Genomic DNA, 19,638 nt, shown 5'->3' on the forward strand with positions numbered 1-19,638 from the left:
TCATACTGATGAGGTGTGCATTACAATTTATAGCGCAGCGTGTATATTTAATTTACAAAAGAACTGTCCATCTCCCTCGGTCTGGGGGTCCATGCAAGATCTCACCTCGGAGTTTCAGTGATCATGAGAACGGTGAGGAATCAGCCCAGAAATACTCGGGAGAATCTTGTCAATGATCTCAAGGCAGATGGGACCATAGTCACCAAGAAAACAATTGGTAACGCACTACGCCGTGAACGACTGAAATCCTCTAGAGCCTGCAAAGTCCCCCTGCTCAAAGCACATGTACAGGTCTGTCTGAAGTTTGCTAATGAACATCTGAATGATTCAGAGGAGAACTGGATGAGGGTGTTGTGGGCAGAGAAGACCAAAATCAAGCTCTTTGATATCAACTCAACTCGCCTTGTTTGGAGGAGGAGGAATGCTGCCTATGACCCCAAGAACACCATCCCCACCGTCAATGGAAACATTATGTTTTGGGGGTGTTTTTCTGCTAAGGGGACAGGACAACTTCACTGCATCAAAGGGGACGAAGGTCGGGGCCATGTACCATCAAATCTTGGGTGAGAACCTCCTTCCCTCAACCAGGGCATTGAAAATGGGTCGTGGATGGGTATTCCAGCAAAGTCCTTTCTTGTATTGGACTCCAGATAGAGAGATATCATTTTGCCCCTGTTCAAATCATTAGTAAGACCTCATCTGGAATATGCAGTTCAGTTTTGGGAACCAGTTCTCAAAAAGGATATTGGGGAACTGGAGAAAGTGCAGAGAAGGGCAACCAAACTGATAAGAGGCATGGAGGAGCTCAGCTATGAGGAAAATTTACAAGAACTGAATTTATTCTCTCTTGAGAAGAGGAGATTAATGGGGGATATGATCAACATGTGCAAATATATAAGGGGTCCATATAGTGAACTTGGTGTTGAATTATGCTCTTTACGGTCAACCCAGAGGACACGGGGACACTCTTTACGCCTAGAGGAAAGAGATTTCATCTCCAAATACAGAAAGGTTTCTTCACAGAAAGAGATTCAGACTCCCGCCAGAGGTGGTTCTGGCCAGCTCAGTAGATTGCTTTAAGAAAGGCCTGGATGCTTTCCTAAGTGTACCGTATATACTCGAGTATAGGCCGACCCGAATATAAGCCGAGGCCCCCAATTTACCCCCAAAAAAACTGGCAAACTTATTGACTCGTGTATAAGCCGAGGGTGAGACATGCCTGTCCATCCCTGTGTGTGTGTCCGTCCATCCCTGTGTGTCCGTCCATCCCTGTGTGTCCGTCCATCCCTGTGTGTCCGTCCATCCCTGTGTGTCCGTCCATCCATCCCTGTGTGTGTGTGTGTCCATCCATCCATCCATCCCTGTGTGTGTGTGTCTCCATCCATCCATCCATCCATCCCTGTGTGTGTGTGTCTCCATCCATCCATCCATCCATCCCTGTGTGTGTGTGTCTCCATCCATCCATCCATCCATCCATCCATCCCTGTGTGTGTGTGTATCCATCCATCCCTGTGTGTGTGTGTGTCTCCATCCATCCATCCATCCATCCATCCGTGTGTGTGTGTCTCCATCCGTGTGTGTGTGTGTGTGTGTGTGTGTGTGTGTCCAGCCTACCTGTGTCCCGAGCCTTTGTCCCGAGCCTCCGTCCCGTGTCGTGCCTTGCCTTCGTCCCGTCCCGTCCTGTCCCGTGCCGTGCCTTGCCTTGCCTCCGTCCCGTGCCCTCTTCGTCGGCGGCCATTGTAAAATTCAAAAGCCGCGCCTCCTCCTTCGCCTGTGATAGGCGGAACACTGAATTTCCCAGCAGCCTGTGTTCCGCCTATCACGGACGTCGTATCATCCTCGTCCGTAGTACGAGGATGAGACGACGCCCGTGATAGGCGGAACACAGGCTGCTGGGAAATTCAGTGTTCCGCCTATCACAGGCGAAGGCGGAGCCGGAGGCGCGGCTTTTGAATCATAGAATGGCCGCTGTCTGTCTGCTCGACACGCTGATCGAGCGGGCAGACAGCGATGACTCGAGTATAAGCCGAGGGGGGCACTTTCAGCCTCAAAAAAGAGGCTGAAAATCTCGGCTTATACTCGAGTATATACGGTATATAATATAACTGGGTACTACCATTTATAGGTATAGTTGATCCAGGGAAAATCCGATTGCCTCTCGGGGGATCAGGAAGGAATTTTTTCCCCTGCTGTAGCAAATTGGATCATGCTCTGCTGGGGTTTTTTGCCTTCCTCTGGATCAACTGTGGGTATAAAATTGGGTATATTGGATTGTAAGATATTTTTTATTTTATTTATTCTTTTTAAGTTTGAACTGGATATGTCTTTTTTTCGACCTGACTAACTATGTAATGATGACCCAAAACACACGGCCAAGGCAACAAAGTGGCTCAAGAAGCAGCACATTAAGGTCATGGAGTGTCCAGTTGCGCACAATGTGCGCTGTGTTGATGCATTCAGTATCTTCTCGTTCACAGCCAGTTAGTGATCTGTGTCCCCGGGATACGGTGGAGTGGGGTGTGTGATATTTACTTTCCAAACAACGCACTTATCCAGCCAATAGTTTCACTTTTCACCTCACCGATGTTGTTACTGTCTGACTTTGAAGCTTTTGTGGCAGCGCAGTCATTTGTATCTTTGAGATCTTCTATGGAGCTTATCCAATACCACAAGTCATTCTCTTCTTCTGCAGAGCCGCATTCCCTGGTTTGGGTTGTTTTTTGTCTCATGCTATTATAAGTGATGTTGTTTTTAGTGTTGCTTTGTTGTACCTGTAGGCACGCTCTGATAATAGTTTTGTTGGAAAGCGGTGAAAGTATCCGGGTGCAGATGACATTGTGTATATCTAATTGTTCTTTGTTATGGGTGCCGACATATGGAGCTGTGATCACAACTTATCGATTGGTTAGTTGCATTCCAAATCCTGCATGTTATAACATGTGTGTGGTAAGTGTATCTGATCTGTACATACAGTCACCATAGCACAGTGAAGGCTTGGGTAGACGCACATCTTCCATAAATGAGATGTGAACTTTGGGGACAGAAACTTTAATTCAAATATATTGGTTATTTGAGTTACTGTTATCTTTTGATCATTTCCTCCAATCAGTCTGCCCATTTTCTTCTGACAGCAGCAAGGCATTTTCCTCCAGACAACTGCCGCTCACTGGATATTTTCTATTTTCCGGACCATTCTCTGTAAACTCTAGAGATAGTTGTGTGTGAAAATCCCAGTAAATCAGCAGTTTTTGAAATATTCAGACCAGCCCGCCTGGCACCAACAACCATACCAAGTTCAAAGTCCTTTAAATCCCCCTTCTTCCCCATTCTGCTGCACGGTTTGAACTTTAGCTAGTTGTCTTCACCACATCTAGATGCCTCAATGCATTGAGTTGCTGCCATGTGATTGGCTAATTAGCAATTTGTGTTGCTAAGCAATTGAAAAGGTGTACCTAGTGAGTGTACAGTATATAAAGTCTCCATACACCACACACTTTAGTGAAAGGAAAACATTTCCAATGCATATTTGATCGATCATTTTTGTGGTTATCCATATATCAGATTAAGGTGAATACTGCCCTTAGGCCCTTTTCACACATGCGGACAGTATGTCCGTATTTCATCCGCAAACGGATGGATGAAATACGGACATACTGCATTCCTATGGGATAGCGGGTGTCTGCGGATAAACATCAGCAGACACCCGCTATCATGCGCCTCCGCTATTGTCCGATTCTGCAGATGGAGGAAAATCCTATTTTTCCATCCATCTGCAGAGCGGATCGGATGAACACGGACAGACGGTCCGTGCTCATCGGATCCCCATAGAGGAGAGCAGAGAGCTGACAGGGCTGTCCCTGCACAGTGTGACGGGACCGCCCTGTCTGCTGCCGGCTCAGCGGGGACAACGGAGCGATCCCCGCTGAGCAAGCGGATCATCACGGGGCGGATCATTACTGATCTGTCCCGTGTGAAAGGGGCCTTATTTGACTGTCAGCATACAGTAAGGTCAGTTAGCTATAGAAAGCAGTTGTTCCCAACCTTTCATCCTCAGGTACCCCCAACAGGTCATGGTTTGGGGATTTTCTTCATCTTTCAATAGGTGCTGCAAAGTGATTCTAGATGTATTTTTTTTTCTTTAAAATAATAAACATCCATACCTGCTCTGTGTAATAGTTTTGCACCGAACAGCCCCCATCCCCCTCTTTTTGGGTTCCCTCGCCGTTGTACCGTTAATAACCTACCTTTAGGGCCACTTCATATCAATGTCAATGGCTTTGTATTTACAACCGCTATTTTGTCTAAGGGAATTTACCAAAACATGGCCTGTTGGTGAGGATACACGTGGACTGAGAAAACACCATTATGGAGGATCTGACCCTTGCATTGAGTGAGAGGCGGAGTGAAGCAAAGTTCTCAAAAGCAGGTCCTACATCTAAGTGGCTATTCCTGTGTGTGTGTGTGTGTGTGTATATATATCTACCAACTGCAAGGTTTTCAAAGCCACATCTTTAGGTGCCTATGGAGTTGATCTTCTTGGGCTATCTTTAGGCTAGTCAAATGATGCTCAGGGTCCTCTTTGGATGGTGTTCTGTCAAATTCCCCAACCCATCAGAAACTCCAACTACTTAACTTCTGGTTTCTTTAAACCAGTAGTAATTAAAGTTTTTGACGAATTGGTGATTGGACACAACACCGGCAACTGAATAGAGTCCAGTGCAGGATATTATGAGCAGAGATTCTTACTCCCCTCTGCTCTGATACTAGCCAACAAAATAGCCTTGGAGGCAGCATCAACTTTGTTCTCGTTAGCCACTGTGCTGTCAAAACAGCTCAATCTTCCTGTACATGTGTCTATTCAGTTGCCGGTGTTGTGTCCAACCACCAATTTGTCAAAATCTCCAATTACTAAGACTTTAAAGAAACCGGAAGTGGCATGGTTGGAGTTTCTGACGGGTTGGAGAAATTGACAGAACACTGGCAGTAAGCTGTTTTCAGTGATGCAGAGCATGTGTTGATATTGGAGCCTCTCTCTGCCTCATTGCACTATAAGTGAAGGGCACCAGTTTGATGCTCTCTGAGACTGGTCTTTGATGTCCTGCACTCACAGTATGTTCTCAGTCTTCCAGGTCAAATGATGCCGAGTGCTGGACATATAATGGTGGAAAAGAATTGCTGCAGGGGGCAGTGGGAGGTGAACTTTGCAGCCAGTGTTGCCCCCCCCTCCCTTAAAAGGCCAACTCTTAACATTTATGGTAATTTGACCAAAATCACTTTAGGATATAAGCATGTTATCTTCGTATAAAGGCGGCAGCAGTAATTATTCCGATTTGGGTTCCTCTTTATTGGAGGATATATTGTGTGCCAAGGTCCTCACATATGGAGCTCTCGCAATATCCAAATAGATTGACACTTCCCCTCAGACTTAATGCAAGTCAGCGCTTATTGATTGTGTCTGCATGTCCTCGGTGAGGTCGCACTGCTGCTCTCGAACACCGATCGATGAGTGCGTTCTGGCATTAACTCTGCCGCACGGCGTCACTTCATTTGGTTAATGTTTCGATTATTAGATATGAGAGGATTACTAGATCACATGGCACGACCATGTGTAAAATAGGTTGCTTCATTAGCTGTGGTTGCCTCCATCACCACGTGTGCTGACATAATCAAATGCAAAGGAGTAGGGGGGTATGAGAACCAAATGAAGGGGGGGTGAGTATGGATCTTTGATTAGTTTTAAAATAAATCTGCATTATTGACCCTGAAATCAAAGTGGAGAAATCAACTTGAGATAACATGCCATCAGGATTATCCATAATTGGACCTCCATTCTATTTTTTTACTACAGAAATTCACCAGCACACATCTCCTCCCTAGTTGTAGCTATCTTGTGTAATTATGATTTGTCATTTCTTATATAAATATGGTGAATTCCTTACAAATTGCATTCAGCTGTTCTGTTGCTAGTTATATGTAAAGTCAAAGCAAGCCAATGACAACTTTTGAAGTCCTACTGATGCCTACCAAGACTGATGATGGTGGTGGTGGTGGCATGGGGACATATAACATTGGAAGGCAAGTCAAAATCTAGCTAAACTAAATCCACTCCCACTGACGTTCTAGGCCTATTTTATCTACCCTGTAAAAGCAAAGATGTCTATACAGGGTAGATAGGATAGGCTTAGAATGGGGGTGGTGGGAGTAGATTTGCTTTTGTTGCGTTTTGCCTTGCCTTCCACTTTAAGCTATACTTTGGGGTTCTGTGATCATTAAAGGTCCTTTGTTTTAGATTGCAAGCTCTTTTAGAAAGGCGTGCATATTGCTCATGTGGTGTGTATTTGGAGTGTCAGGAAGTTTTTGAAATGTTAACTACACCTTCACACAGTATCGGTTCCTAAAAGTTTGGCTTGGGTATACATTGTATGGCCACAAGTTTGGGGTACCTAACCATCACACCTATATCAACAAGACATCAAATTCCAAAACTATGGCCATTAATAGGAAGTCAGTCCCCTCTTCTGGGCTACAGATTTCTAGGAAGTCTTTCTACAAGATTTTGGATTGGTGTCTGTGGCAAGTTTTTTGTTTTGTTTCAATTCGGATAAAAGCTCTGTGAGGTCATCTACTGATGGTGGTTGAGAAGATCTGCATCAGTCTTCCAGTTCATCACATAGGTGTTCAGTGGAGTTGAGGTCACGGCTTTGGGAAGGGAATTCAAGTTCCTCCACACCGAACTCCTCATGTCTTTGTGGAGCTGGCTTTGTGCTCAGGGGTATAGTCATGTGGAACAGAAAATTGCCTTCACCAAACTTCTACCACACAACTATGCCACACAATGTCACAATGTCTTCGTATGCTTGCACATTAACAGTACTCTTAAAGTGGTAGTAAACACATTTTTTTGACCTTAAGCCTATAATGTGGTTTAACAGGTGTTCAAATGCTTCACCCTTCCCACATAACAGCTCCACCATGACGAAGGACTAACGCCTGGCTGTTGTACATGTCTTTTCAATAAAGGAATACTATTTTTTATGTCATCCTGAGTCCCGACCATTCCTTATCTTATTATAAGGCTTACCTGTAGGTACAGTGAGCATCTCCTAAACTTGTGGTGTTTAGGATATATTCACACTGAATGCAGCCGGTGACGTCACTGGCACACGCTCTCTGAAGGTCCGCCATACCCTGTGCTGAAGCAGTGGTGTTATCACGGCCCCTGCCACTCATACAGCTGGGGCCCGTGAACCCAAAAGGAAGGGGGAGGAGGGGGGAAATGGAAACCCTGTCAGTGGTGACATCGCACCACTGGAGGGTCTTGCAGGGGATTTTTATTTTTTTTAAATGTCAAGGTTTATTACCACTTTTACGTGGTAGTAAAGTCCAGTCCAAAATAAAATAAATAGACAGTTCTCCTGCAGGTTTAAGTCACCACGCTGTTTATGCACAGCATACTAGAACATTGACAGACTGCAAATGGAGTCCTCCAGTGGATCGCAGTCACGGCTCCCCCCGGTGCTCCCCTCTTCCTCTGGTGTTCCTTCCAGGTTTCCCATCTTTGGCTTCTTGAGTGTCCGTGCCGTGGCAAGATCACTCCTGCACATGGGCACGGGAGTGGCATCGCTGGAGCACACAGAGCGGGCCGTAAATGAGATTTGAGCTGTGCATGTGCAGCTCAAATCACATTATCCGCTGACAGGCAGGGGGAACATTTTATGGCAGAAGAGACCTCTAGAGGGTCTCTTCTGCTATAAAAACTCTTAGCTACCACTTTAAATTATAGGTTGTTCGTGGAACGCTCTTACCAGGAAACGTCAGAACTCAATAACTTGGAAGTCTACATACGTTTGGCCATATGTTGGTGGTGTGATGGTCAGGTGTCCAGAAACCTTTTGCCACGTTGGTATTTTTGGAGAATGTGGTGGGAAACTGTCTAGTGTTTGCTCACAGCTGGTTTTAAATCATTCTGTGTCCCTGGTGTATATGTGTGAGTATATCATTAGTTACGGGAAAGTATAGCTTTGGATGGACTTTGGAAGAGTAAATACTGTCTGTCCACAACCTCACCCTCATTCCCTGCCCTTTGTAGGACAAGTAAATGATGAGAGTAGTTGTCACTGGGACATGAAGATATATGTGCACTGCACTGTTAGGTATTTTTATGGCATTGCTTGGTCTTCACCTTTAAATGTGGTACTAGTGACTGTCTTCTGTGTTCCATTCATCAGATACCAAGGTTGTTACTGCTCATTGTGGAAATAACCTTTTCTGCCTAGATAAGACCCATTGCACCATTCCAAGTTTCTAACTTCCACTTGTTAAGCCTAATCTTTTAATTTTGTTATGTCGTTCAGTACCCGCAGTCCTTTCTTTTTTTTTTTGTCGAGTAAAAGGAACACAAATTTACATTTTTATTTAATTTTCTTTGACCTTCTCTTGCTGCGCTTGTGCGGCTGTCGGACTGCACTGTCACATCTCCAATGCTGTCTCTGGGATGGTCTGTGAGATATTACCATGTTTCTGATTAATACCTGTGTCTGTACTACCCCAAGGCTCCCTACTTATTATGTTGTGCGTCCATTGCTAGGGCTTAATTTGTGACTGTCAGCCCCCGTCTGCATAATAGCTGCTTCTTGTGTGGATGGGCCATTATTCAGCATCTATCACAGTGTCTTTGTCTGCTTTTTTAATTGGGAGGCGGAAAGAACAGCCAAGTCTGGTTGGCGTTTGCGTTTTTTTTTTCCCTGCATAATGTCCGGTTTCTGTAACATAGTTGGGTACATGTTGGGTCAACTGAAGAACTGCCATTAAAGGCAGACTGCGTTATAAGCCAGTCAAACTTTTTTTCTTTTTGATAGGTGGGAAGGGTATGGGTGCTCCACCTGTGCCACTCCTGCTGCAGCGGAACTACAAGTCCCATGAGGCATTGCAAGGCTGACAGTTACAAGCATGAGTCCCACAGGCAGAGACATGATGGGACTTGTAGTTCAAAACAGCTGGAGGACCACAGGTTGTGCACCCATGATTAGAATTTCTGCCATGTGTTTATTGCTGGGGAAGGAAATACAAATGCTTTATCCAGAAAGTCTGAAAACGTTTATTCTGATAAGTTTAAGGCCTATCCAATGCATTTTGGATGTTTAAAGGTGCTCTCTTAAGCCCCATACACACTATTAGATTTTCTGCAGATTTTTGTCTTCAGATTTACTAAAACCATGTAATATGAGGTCAAACCTTAAAGTGGAGGTCCACCCTAAAGTGGACCTTCCGCTCATTGGAATCCTCCCCCCCCCCTCCGGTGCCACAATTGGCACCTTTCAGGGGGGAGGGGGGTGCAGGTACCTGTACAGTACAGGTATCTGCACCCACTTCCGGGATAGCTCTCTGCGGAAAGGGGTGTGAATCTACGCCCCTTTCTGAAAGTCCCCCGCTGCCTGCTGGGAAACACACAGATCCCAGAGGCAGCGGGTCCATTCTTATTGCGCAGCGCGACTCGCGCATGCGCAGTAGGGAACCGGGAAATGAAGCCGAAAGGCTCCACTTCCTGATTCCCATACCCAAGATGGCGGCGGCAGCACCCGAGAGACGATCGAGAGATTGGTTCGGGTGCCGACATCGCGGGCGCGCTGGGCGGGTAAGTGTCCTTATTTTAAAAGTCAGCAGCTGCAGTATTTGTAGCTGCTGGCTTTTAAAAAAAAAAAAACGGCGGAACTCCCGGCGGACTCCCGCTTTAAGGGCTAGTTTACAGTTGCTTAAAAACTTGGTTTCAGACCCGCTTTGTTAAAGATCTCTGAACGCCAGTCAAAGCTTCTGTAATAAATAAAATGGTTATCTTACAGTCCTGTTTACACCTGCTTTTGCTTGGTGGTTTGATGATGAGGTTCCGTGGAGCTTCGATGAGGTTGCGGTGGGCTTCGATGAGGCTTTGTTGGGCTTCATAGTTATAGTAGGTGAGGTTAAAAAAAAAGACACAATCCATCAAGTCCAACCCATGTGTATGATTATATGTCAGTGTTACATTGTATTTCACTGTATGTTGTGGTCGTTCAGGTGCTTATCTAATAGTTTCTTGAAACGTTCGATGCCACCTGCTGAGACCACCACCTATGGAAGGGAATTCTACATCCTTGCCGCTCTTACAATAAAGAACCCTGAATGTAGTTTAAGGTTAAACCTCTTTTTTTCTGATTTTAAATGAGTGGCCACAAGTCTTGTTAAACTCCCTTCGGCAAAAAAGTTTTATCCCTATTGTGGGGTCACCAGTACGGTATTTATAAATTGAAATCATATCCCCTCTCAAGCGTCTCTTCTCCAGAGAGAATAAGTTCAGTGCTCACAACCTTTCCTCATAATGAATATCCTTCAGACCCTTTATTAGCTTTGTTGCCCTTCTTTGAACTCGCTCCATTTCCAGTACATCCTTCCTGAGGACTGGTGCCCAGAACTGGACAGCATACTCCAGGTGCGGCCAGACCAGAGTCTTGTAGAGCGGGAGAATTATCATTTTATCTCTGGAGTTAATCCCTTTTTTAATGCCAATATTCTGTTTGCTTTGTTAGCAGCTTGGCATTGCATGCCATAGCTGAGCCCATCATCTACTAGGACCCCCAGGTCCTTTTCCATCCTAGATTCACCCAGTGTATAGATTGCATTTTTGCCACCCAAATGCATTATTTTACATTTTTCTACATTAAACCTCATTTGCCATATAGTTGCCCACCCCATTCATTTGAGATCTAATTGCAAGGCGTCCACATCCTGCAGAGAAGTTATTGCCCTGCTTAGCTTAGTATTGTCCGCAAATACAGAGATTTGAATGGTTTACCCCACCTTCCAGGTCGTTTATGAACAAATTAAATAGGCTTGGTTCCAGCACAGAACCCTGCGGGACCCCACTACCCACTCCTGACCATGCCGAGTACTCCCAATTTATCACCACCCTTCGTGGGACTTCGACTGAGCTTTGCTATAGACTTCAATGGAGGATTTGAAGACACTTTGAATCGCCACTAAAACTATGTGGGGTATAATTTTTGAAGCGAAGCAAAAGCAAGGTGTAAACAGGACTCTAAACTAAACATTTTATTTAGTGACGGTGTTCAGAGAGCTTTAACAAAGCCCATCCGAAGCCTTGTTTTGAAGCAAGTGTAAACTAACTGTTAATGTGTGTTGAAGCTGAAGCAAGTGTAAATGAGCCCTAACAGTTTCAATTTGTATGTAATCAGACCCTCGCACTACATGGTTTTGGTAAATCTGAAGACAAAAATCTGCAGAAAATCGAATGGTGTATAATGGGGGTCTTGCGTAGGGCTGCAGTTTTAGGATGAAAATGAAAGCGATATTAAAGACTTTTTTTTAACATAGCAAACATGCTATACTTACCTGCTCTGTGTAATGGTTTTGCACAGAGCAGATCTGATCCTCTTCTTTTCAGGTCCCACGCCGGTGCTCCTGGATCCTCCCTCCTGCTGGGTGTCCATTCACACACAAAGCTGCAGCTCGGCCTTGCTTCCTCCATCTCCTGACTGGCTCACTGGCTGTGATTGACAGCAGCGGGAGCCAATTTGCACCAAAATTGTGCAGGACCCTTTTTTTGTCTGCACTGGAATCAGATTGCATGGGTCTGAACACTGTTCGCACTGCAAACCGATTTGGCTGTGTCATTAGAGTGAACCTTCAGTCATTTTATTTTTCCATCTATTAAATCTTCTGCCCTTGTTGTTTTATCTTTAGATAGTAAAACTTATATTCTGTCAGTAAATACCTTGTACAGCCCACTTCTTATTTCTTGTCTGGTAAAAAAAACTAGGCTTATGACATCATTCACAGCTCACTCTCACTCTAATCAGTTTGCCAGGAAGGGGGGAGGGGTAAGTCATAAAAGGGCCAATGAGAGCTGCAGAGCTGGATGTGTGCCTCTGTGTAAATCCAGGAAGTGAACAGGCAGCAGCTTCAGCTGCCCCCAGTTAAAATGGCTGCAGCCAGACTCAGTGGAGGGAGATCTCTGCAGCATATTTGGCAAGTACAAAATCCCAGTATATATAAAATAATATGCAAAGTGGTCGGAGGGAAGCTTCAGAATGGCAAAGATTTTGTTGTTATTACAGATTATGTGAGCAGACTGCAGTTCCTCTTTAACTTTATATTGTCACTCAAAGCGCTTTGCAGATTACAGTGTGAACCTAGCCTTAGTGCCCATCCCAGCTAGTGTCTGTTAGCGTTGGATTGCACGCAACACTATCACAGTCACACTTTAAAGTGGGGTACCCCCTAAAAAAAAAAAATTAAAAGTCAGCAGCTACAAATACTGCAGCTGCTGGCTTTTAATAATCGGACACTTACCTGCCCCAGGGTCCAGCGATGCGGGGGAACGAAGCCCCCCCCTCGCTCCCCGCTCCGCTCGCGGCGCCGTCATGCATACTGTGGGCACCCGGCTGTGGCTTCACAGCCGGGCACCCACTGCGCATGCGCGAGCAGCGCAGGGCGCCGTGATGTGCCGTACAGTCACCTGGGACACATGACAGGTCCCAGGTGAATGTGCGGCGCGAGGGGAAGTGATGTCACCAGCCCGGGCAATGAAGAAGGCAGACTACGAGGGACCCCCTAGCAACCGGTATTTAGAGGTGAGTAAAAAATTTTTTTTTGCCAATTATTTTTTTTTGATTTTTTTAAAGAATTTTAAGTAGTTTTATTTTTTTGGTGGCAACACCACTTTAAGTATACATTGCCAGTATAGTGTCTCTGCCTAGGCTTTAAGGCACAAGAGGGACCTTAACAAAAGCAATTACTTGTGCACTCAGAGGACATTTGTTATATGGTAAAATTGCTTTTTACCAAATTGGTTTGGTTGAAATGCGCCAAATTGTGCGACAGGTAGGTAAGTTACCACACAAAACGAAACTATCTGTCTTTAGTTGAGTTTTCCCTTTAAACAATGCTTTCCATGAGGAGTGACCCTTTTAATTGTTCATGCTGCCCGAGGGAGTTGCGGACGATGGCATTGATTGGAAAATGCAATATGTAGTGCCCTCCTGCCCTCTTTCACGATTATATCTCCCCTGAGGAGCGCATCAATTTCTATCCAGAGTCCAGACTGGGAGCTGCCATGCAGTCATGCCCTCCTCTGCAATACACCCGCTACAGAGTCTAGTCAGCAGAGCAGGACCGGAGAGAGACTGGAGAAATATTATACACTGAAAACATTCAGCCAGCGCCACATAAAGCTCATTATGAAACCTCTTTTAAATTGGCTGTGGATGTGTAGGGCGTCAGGTTCACTTAAGCTATGGGCGGCCCTGACCCTTAATTGCCAGAAAGGCCTATAACTTGTCATTAGGCAGCTTTGATGTGCAGAATTTTTTGTGCTGTCGCCTGTGGGCACTGCCGAAATTCTCTGCATGAAAAATATGAGAGGGGGGTGGGGGCGACCTCACTTTGGGCCCTGGTGTGCAAAGAACTGGAGATCTGTGCTCTAAAGAATACAGCATCTCACAAAAGTGAGTACACCCCTCACATTTGTGTAAATATTTTCTTCTATCTTTTCATGTGATAACACTGAAGAAATGACACTTTACTACAATGTAAAGTAGTGAGTGTACAGCTTGTATAACAGTGTAAATTTGCTTCCCCTCAAAATAACACAACACACAGCCATTAATGTCTAAACCGCTGGCAACAAAAGTGAGTACACCCCTAAGTGAAAATGTCCAAATTGGGCCCAAAGTGTCAATATTTTGTGTGGCCACCATTATTTTCCAGAACTGCCTTAACCCTCTTGGGCATGGAGTTCATCAGAGCTTCACAGGTTGCCACTGGAGTCCTCTCCCACTCCTCCATGAGGACATCACAGAGCTGGTGGATGTTGGAGACCACCTTCCGTTTGAGGATGCCCCACAGATACTCAATGGGTTTAGATCTGGAGACATGCTTGGCCAGTCCATCACCTTTACCCTCAGCTTATTTAGCAAGGCAGTGGTCATCTTGGAGGTGTTTGGGGTCGTTATGTTGGAATACTGCCCTGCGGCCCAGTCTCTGAAGGGAGGGGATCATGCTCTGCTTCAGTATGTCACAGTTCATGTTGGCATTCATGGTTCCCTCAATGAACTGTAGCTCCCCAGTGTTGGTGTTTCGTCAGATTAGGCGACCCGTCAATTTGTAACGGAAGTGACACACCACACTCCTCCACAGTAAGGATAGCGAGAAGGCGGTAAGCGGACATCTTGTTACTCCCACCGGAGTTTTGCATCTCACACTTATTTTTAACAGTAAAGTGAGTTTATATAGAAAATACAGTACTTAGAACTCCGCCTGACTGTTTAGATGTTGAATTTTAAAAGCAGCAGAAAGCCTGCTGATCTCACAGGTTTGCTAATCTGATCAAATATCGCTGCTTTTTAAATTCAACATCTAAAGTTAGACGGAGTTCTAAGTACTGTATTTAACTATATAAACTCAGTTTACTGTTAGAAATGCGTGTAAAATGCAAAACTCCAGTGGGTGTAACAAGATGTCCGCCTGCTCACTGTATCCTTTCTGTGGAGGAGTGTGAGGTGTAGTAAGATGGCGGCAACGATATGTCACTTTCTGTTACAAATTCTCATGGGTCGCCTATTCTGACGAAACACATAATGACACTCCCACCACCGTGCTTGCTGCAATAATTCATTTCTTTAGCCAGAAAAAATGTATTGTGGCCATTGAAATGAATTACTGCTCAATGCTAGCTTTTAGGCACGTCAAGCGTTTTTTCTGCCCAAACTCTGCTGCTCTTGGATGCAATGGCAGTGGGGGTAAAAACATCTGACTGACCCCCCCCCCCCCCCCCCCGGAAGGAGCTGTAAATGGCCTCCATGTATAGTAAAGGCATTATTCAACTTTAGTCAGAGCTGCACAGTTTATCTACAGGCGCCCTTTACCTACACAGGTAATTTCTTAGTAAAGGGGAACTAAACCTTTAATTTCTTGGCCTGTCAACTGATCTTACAGGTGATCTCCCAGCTCCTACGTCTATAATGTGTAAAGTCAAACAATTGACAGATTATTATGTAGCATGTGACCTCTGACCCTTTGATACTTTAGGACTGGTAATCTACAATATAAGTAGCCCTAGATTGCAGCTTTCTTTGATTAATGTTGCTGTCTATGGGAGAGCGTCGTCATGAAATGTACCTGAATATCGCTTAATTTCAGCCTCTTGTAATCCTGTGAGCAGCATTCAGACTCTGAGGAAAGGCTGGGAGCCAATCGGGTGTCCTGAATTTATATGTACTGTTAAGGAATATGCAGACATGAGGAGAGATCAGAGGGATGACCTCATCAAACTGTTGCTGCTCCTTTACTACCCAATAGATAGCAGCTCAGGGGTGTGTGGATCCAAGTCAAACCCACCTGAACAAACCCACCAGGAAGCTGTAATCTGTAGTGGGCCAACTATCTGGGCAAGGGCATTTCTGGCTATGTGTGGCCTAGTACAGTGATAGCTTCACGGGGGCTTGTTCTGGTGGGTTTGAACTAGGATCTGAACACACCTGAACTGAGCTCATCCCACCTGTCCAATCACAGGTTGGTGGGGGGGGGGGGGGGGAGAGGTGACCCGGCTCTGTTGCATTCTTCGCCCTGTTTGGAAAACATTAACAATGCTGACTTCAAATAAAATGACACTCGCCTGTCCAGGGATCCATGTGATTTTAATGCAGTACAGGGACTGCACAGAAATCACTGGGATTTCTGCACTGCATCAGTGTGAACCGGGCCTTGGGGTAAAGTTCCGCTTTAAGTACAGTAGGTATACATTTTATTGTCAAAAGTATGGGGACGCTTGCCTTTACACAAAATTTAATGACATCCCAATCTTCATCCGTAGGGTTCAGTATTGAGTCGGCCCACCCTTTGCAGCTATAACAGCTTCAACTCTTCTGGGAAGGCTGTCCACAAGGTTTAGGAGTGTGTCTATGGGAATGTTTGACCATTCTTCCAGAAGTGTGTTTGTGAGGTCAGGCACTGATGTTGGACGAGAAGACCTGGCCCACGGTCTCCACATGTCTTTATGGACCTTGCTTTGTTCACTGGTCCAAATCATTTAATGGAGGGGATATTATGATGTGGGGTTGTTTTTCAGGGGTTGGGCTTGGCCCCTCAGTTCCAGTGAAGAGAACTCTTAAGGCGTCGGCATACCAAGACATTTTGGACAACTTCATGCTTCCACCTTTATGGGAGCAGTTTGGGGATGACCCCTTCCTGTTCCAACATAACTGCGCACCAGTGCACAAAGTAAGGTCCATAAAGACATGGATGAGTGAGTTTGGGGTGGAGGAACTTGACTGGCCGATGGAACACCTTTGGGACGAATTAGAGCGGAGACTGCGAGCCAGGCCTTTTTGTCCAATATCAGTGCCTGGCCTTACACATGCGTTACTGGAAGAATGGTCAAACGTTCCAATGGACACCCTCCTAAACCTTGTGGACAGCCTTCCCAGAAGAGATGAAGCTGTTATAGCTGCAAAGGGTGGGCCATCTCAATATTGAGCCCTAAGGACTAAGACTGGGATGCCATTAAAATGCATGTGTGTCAATATAGTGTAGGTCAGGGCAGCAGGCTGGCTCTGTTGACTGGCAGGGCTATGTACAGGGGCGGACTGACAACTCATGGGGCCCCTGAGCAATAGGAGATTATGGGGCCCCCAGGCAATCAGACATTATGGGCCACACAGTATACACAAACACACATACACAGTATACAATCACACAGTATACACAGACATGTTTTTATTGGCTGAGAAGGTACTGGAGAGGTGGGGCAGCTATAATCTCTGGATTTTTAGACCAAAAGGATGTCGGTAAGGGACATTTCAGAGACAGATGTAAAAAAAAACAGATTTTTTCATACTTTCCCTGGTTTTACTGAGGCCGGCAACCCTGATGGGGCCCCCTAGTGGCATGGGACCCTTGGGCAGTGCCCGAGTGGCCCAATGGTCAGTCCGCCCCTGGCTATGTACATCTCAGGGCTGTATGGACAGAAATACAAATCCTTTGCAATCAAAGACAAAGCCTACAAGCTGTGTATTTCATGTTTTTATTTGTCTACCTTGAGTTCAGCTTTTACTTGCACCAGCCAGGCAACTGGCATTCTCAGGAGGAGGTCAGCATTGTCAGATTTTCTCCTGGTCCAGGCTTGTTAGTATTTTCATTGTCCTATTTTTAGAGCTTCCTCCTGATCATGTCCAGAAGAAATGCCTGGCTTGTCACACGGCAGCTCTGAATTCTCTAATCACTTTCCTGTATCTATTTATAAAATGGATAATTACAGTTTGCAGACTGAACCGCTCTCACTTCTCGCACTTTTTATTTTTTTTATTTTTTTTTCCCTCTATCATCATTCTGTTTTCTTTATAATCATCTCAGATTGTTATTTGTACAAAGCCTCGAATCACAGAGAAGTAATTGGCCAATAATTTGTGATGAGTGTACACAATTGTAACATTAACCATCCAAACAGGTTCTGCCCAGACAGGAAGCCGGTAGATGCTGAGGACATTGTCCCGAGTCAGCAAAGGATTTTGGGTAATGGCATGGTGCCAGTGAGGTTTAACTGACTCTTTGGTGTGAGAAATTTAAAGGGCCAGCAAAGTAAAGACATAATTTAAAGGGCCAGTCCACAGGAAAATTATGTTTTAGTTTTTTGGTAGATTCCAGAGCAGCCATTCTCAACCAGGGTTCCATGGAATTCTAAGGTTCCTTGGTGGTTTTCTTGAGCCGTGGTTGACTTCTCATCCCATGGTGACTGTATAGTTCTAGGTGAAATGCCACTTGGCAGGGCCACCAGTGATCTTTTTAAAGCGGGAGTTCTGCCGTTTTTTGTTTTTAAAAGTCAGCAGCTACAAATACTGCAGCTGCTGACTTTTAAAATAAGGACACTTACCCACCCAGTGCGCCCGCGATGTCGGCACCCGAAGCCGATCTCTCGATCAGCTCTCGGGTGCTGCCGCCGCCATCTTCGGTATGGGAATCAGGAAGTGGAGCCTTTCGGCTTCACTTCCCGGTTCCCTACTGCGCGAGTCGCACTGCACAATAAGGATGGTCCCCGCTGTCTCTGAGATCCGTGTGTTTCCCAGCAGACAGCGGGGGGCCCGCAGGAATTGGCGTAAATACCCACAGAATCTGCGGCTATCTATGCCCGGAAGTGGGTGCAGATACCTGTATTATACAGGTATCTGCACCCCCCTCCCCCCTGAAAGGTGCCAATTGTGGCATCGGAGGGGAGGAGGGTTCCAATGAGCGGAAGTTCCACTTTAGGGTGGAGCTCCGCTTTAATCACTTCAATACCGGGGACTTTTAAACCTAGTACACACGAGATTATTGGAAAAATTATCGTCTTTTTTTTTTTTCTTTTTTCTTTTTGGATGCTAGTCTCCATATCAAAAATGAATTGGTTACGAAAATTCTCGTACGACAGAATAAAAATTCAGAAGTGATGTATTTTCGGATGAAAACTGTACTGATTAAAGGAAAATCGTACGATGTGGTATTGTACAAGAAAGATTTTTGTGTTTGTCCCTTGGGAAAATTTCAGATGATAGCTGTGTACGAACGATCAGATTATGGTACGATTGCTTTGAAATCAATATTTTTTGTAGGATATTTTGATCATGTGTACAGTCCTTTTACTCCCTTTCTGCCCAGGCCAATTTTCAGCTTTTAGCGCTGTAGCACTTTGCCGATTGCGCAGCCATGCAACACCGTATCCAAACTAAATTAACATTTTGTTCACACAAATAGAGCTTTCTTTTGGTGGTATTTAATCACCACTGGGTTTAGTTTTGCTGAATAAATGAAAAAAGACTGAATTTTGAAGAAAAAATGCATTTTTATTCGTTTTTGTTATAAAATTTTGAAAATAATTGTACTTCAGAAATTTTAGGCCAAAATGTTTTCTTCTACAATTCATTGGTGAAAATAACCCAAATCACTGTATATTATTTAGTATGGAAGAAAGTTAGAATCCTCAAACTTTTTGTGTGTGTGTATATATATATATATATATATATATATATATATATATATATATATATATATATATATATATATATATATATATATATATATAATATAATATAATGAAAATGTATCAATCCTGATGTACTGACGGACTATCTAATTTCCTAAAACCCTAGAATGTCAGGACAGCACAGATAATCCCCCAATGACCCCTTTTTGGAATGTAGACAATCTGAGGTATTTATAAGTGACATTGCAAGTTTTTTTCCAGTTTTTTTTATCATTTTTTGGAAAATTAAGAAATAAAAAGAGTGCTATTTTTTTTTTACATACTGTCACCAGTATTTTTCTTTTTACAATTTTGTTTTTTGAACACGCTGTGACCAGAGCAATATAATGTTACCATAAGTAACATTGTACTACTATCGGGGAGTGATCAGGTTTTTTTATTTTCATTGCTATAAGCGTTTTTACTGAATGAGACTGAGTTTGTTTTGTTGTTAGCAGTGATTAGCCAGAGCTAATCACATGGTACAGAGATGGTCTGTGATTGGCCCTGTCTGTACCATGCGATCACTGTGATCAGTCACAGTTAGCAACACAATTGTACACAATGGATTGCATGGAAGGAAGCCATCAATTGTT

At 44.5% G+C, this 19,638-nt stretch overlaps 1 protein-coding gene across 4 annotated transcripts in view; it reads left to right on the forward strand.

The window, feature by feature from the left end:
* KAZN (kazrin, periplakin interacting protein) overlaps positions 1–19,638 on the forward strand; it is a 319,101-nt gene that overhangs the window by 182,909 nt on the left and 116,554 nt on the right. The gene's annotated exons all lie outside the window — the stretch shown is intronic.

This window comes from Lithobates pipiens, unplaced genomic scaffold (assembly GCF_037356315.1).
Source record: "Lithobates pipiens isolate NorthernLeopardFrog02 unplaced genomic scaffold, aLitPip1_a1.2 Scaffold_27, whole genome shotgun sequence".
Lineage (NCBI taxonomy): Eukaryota > Metazoa > Chordata > Amphibia > Anura > Ranidae > Lithobates > Lithobates pipiens.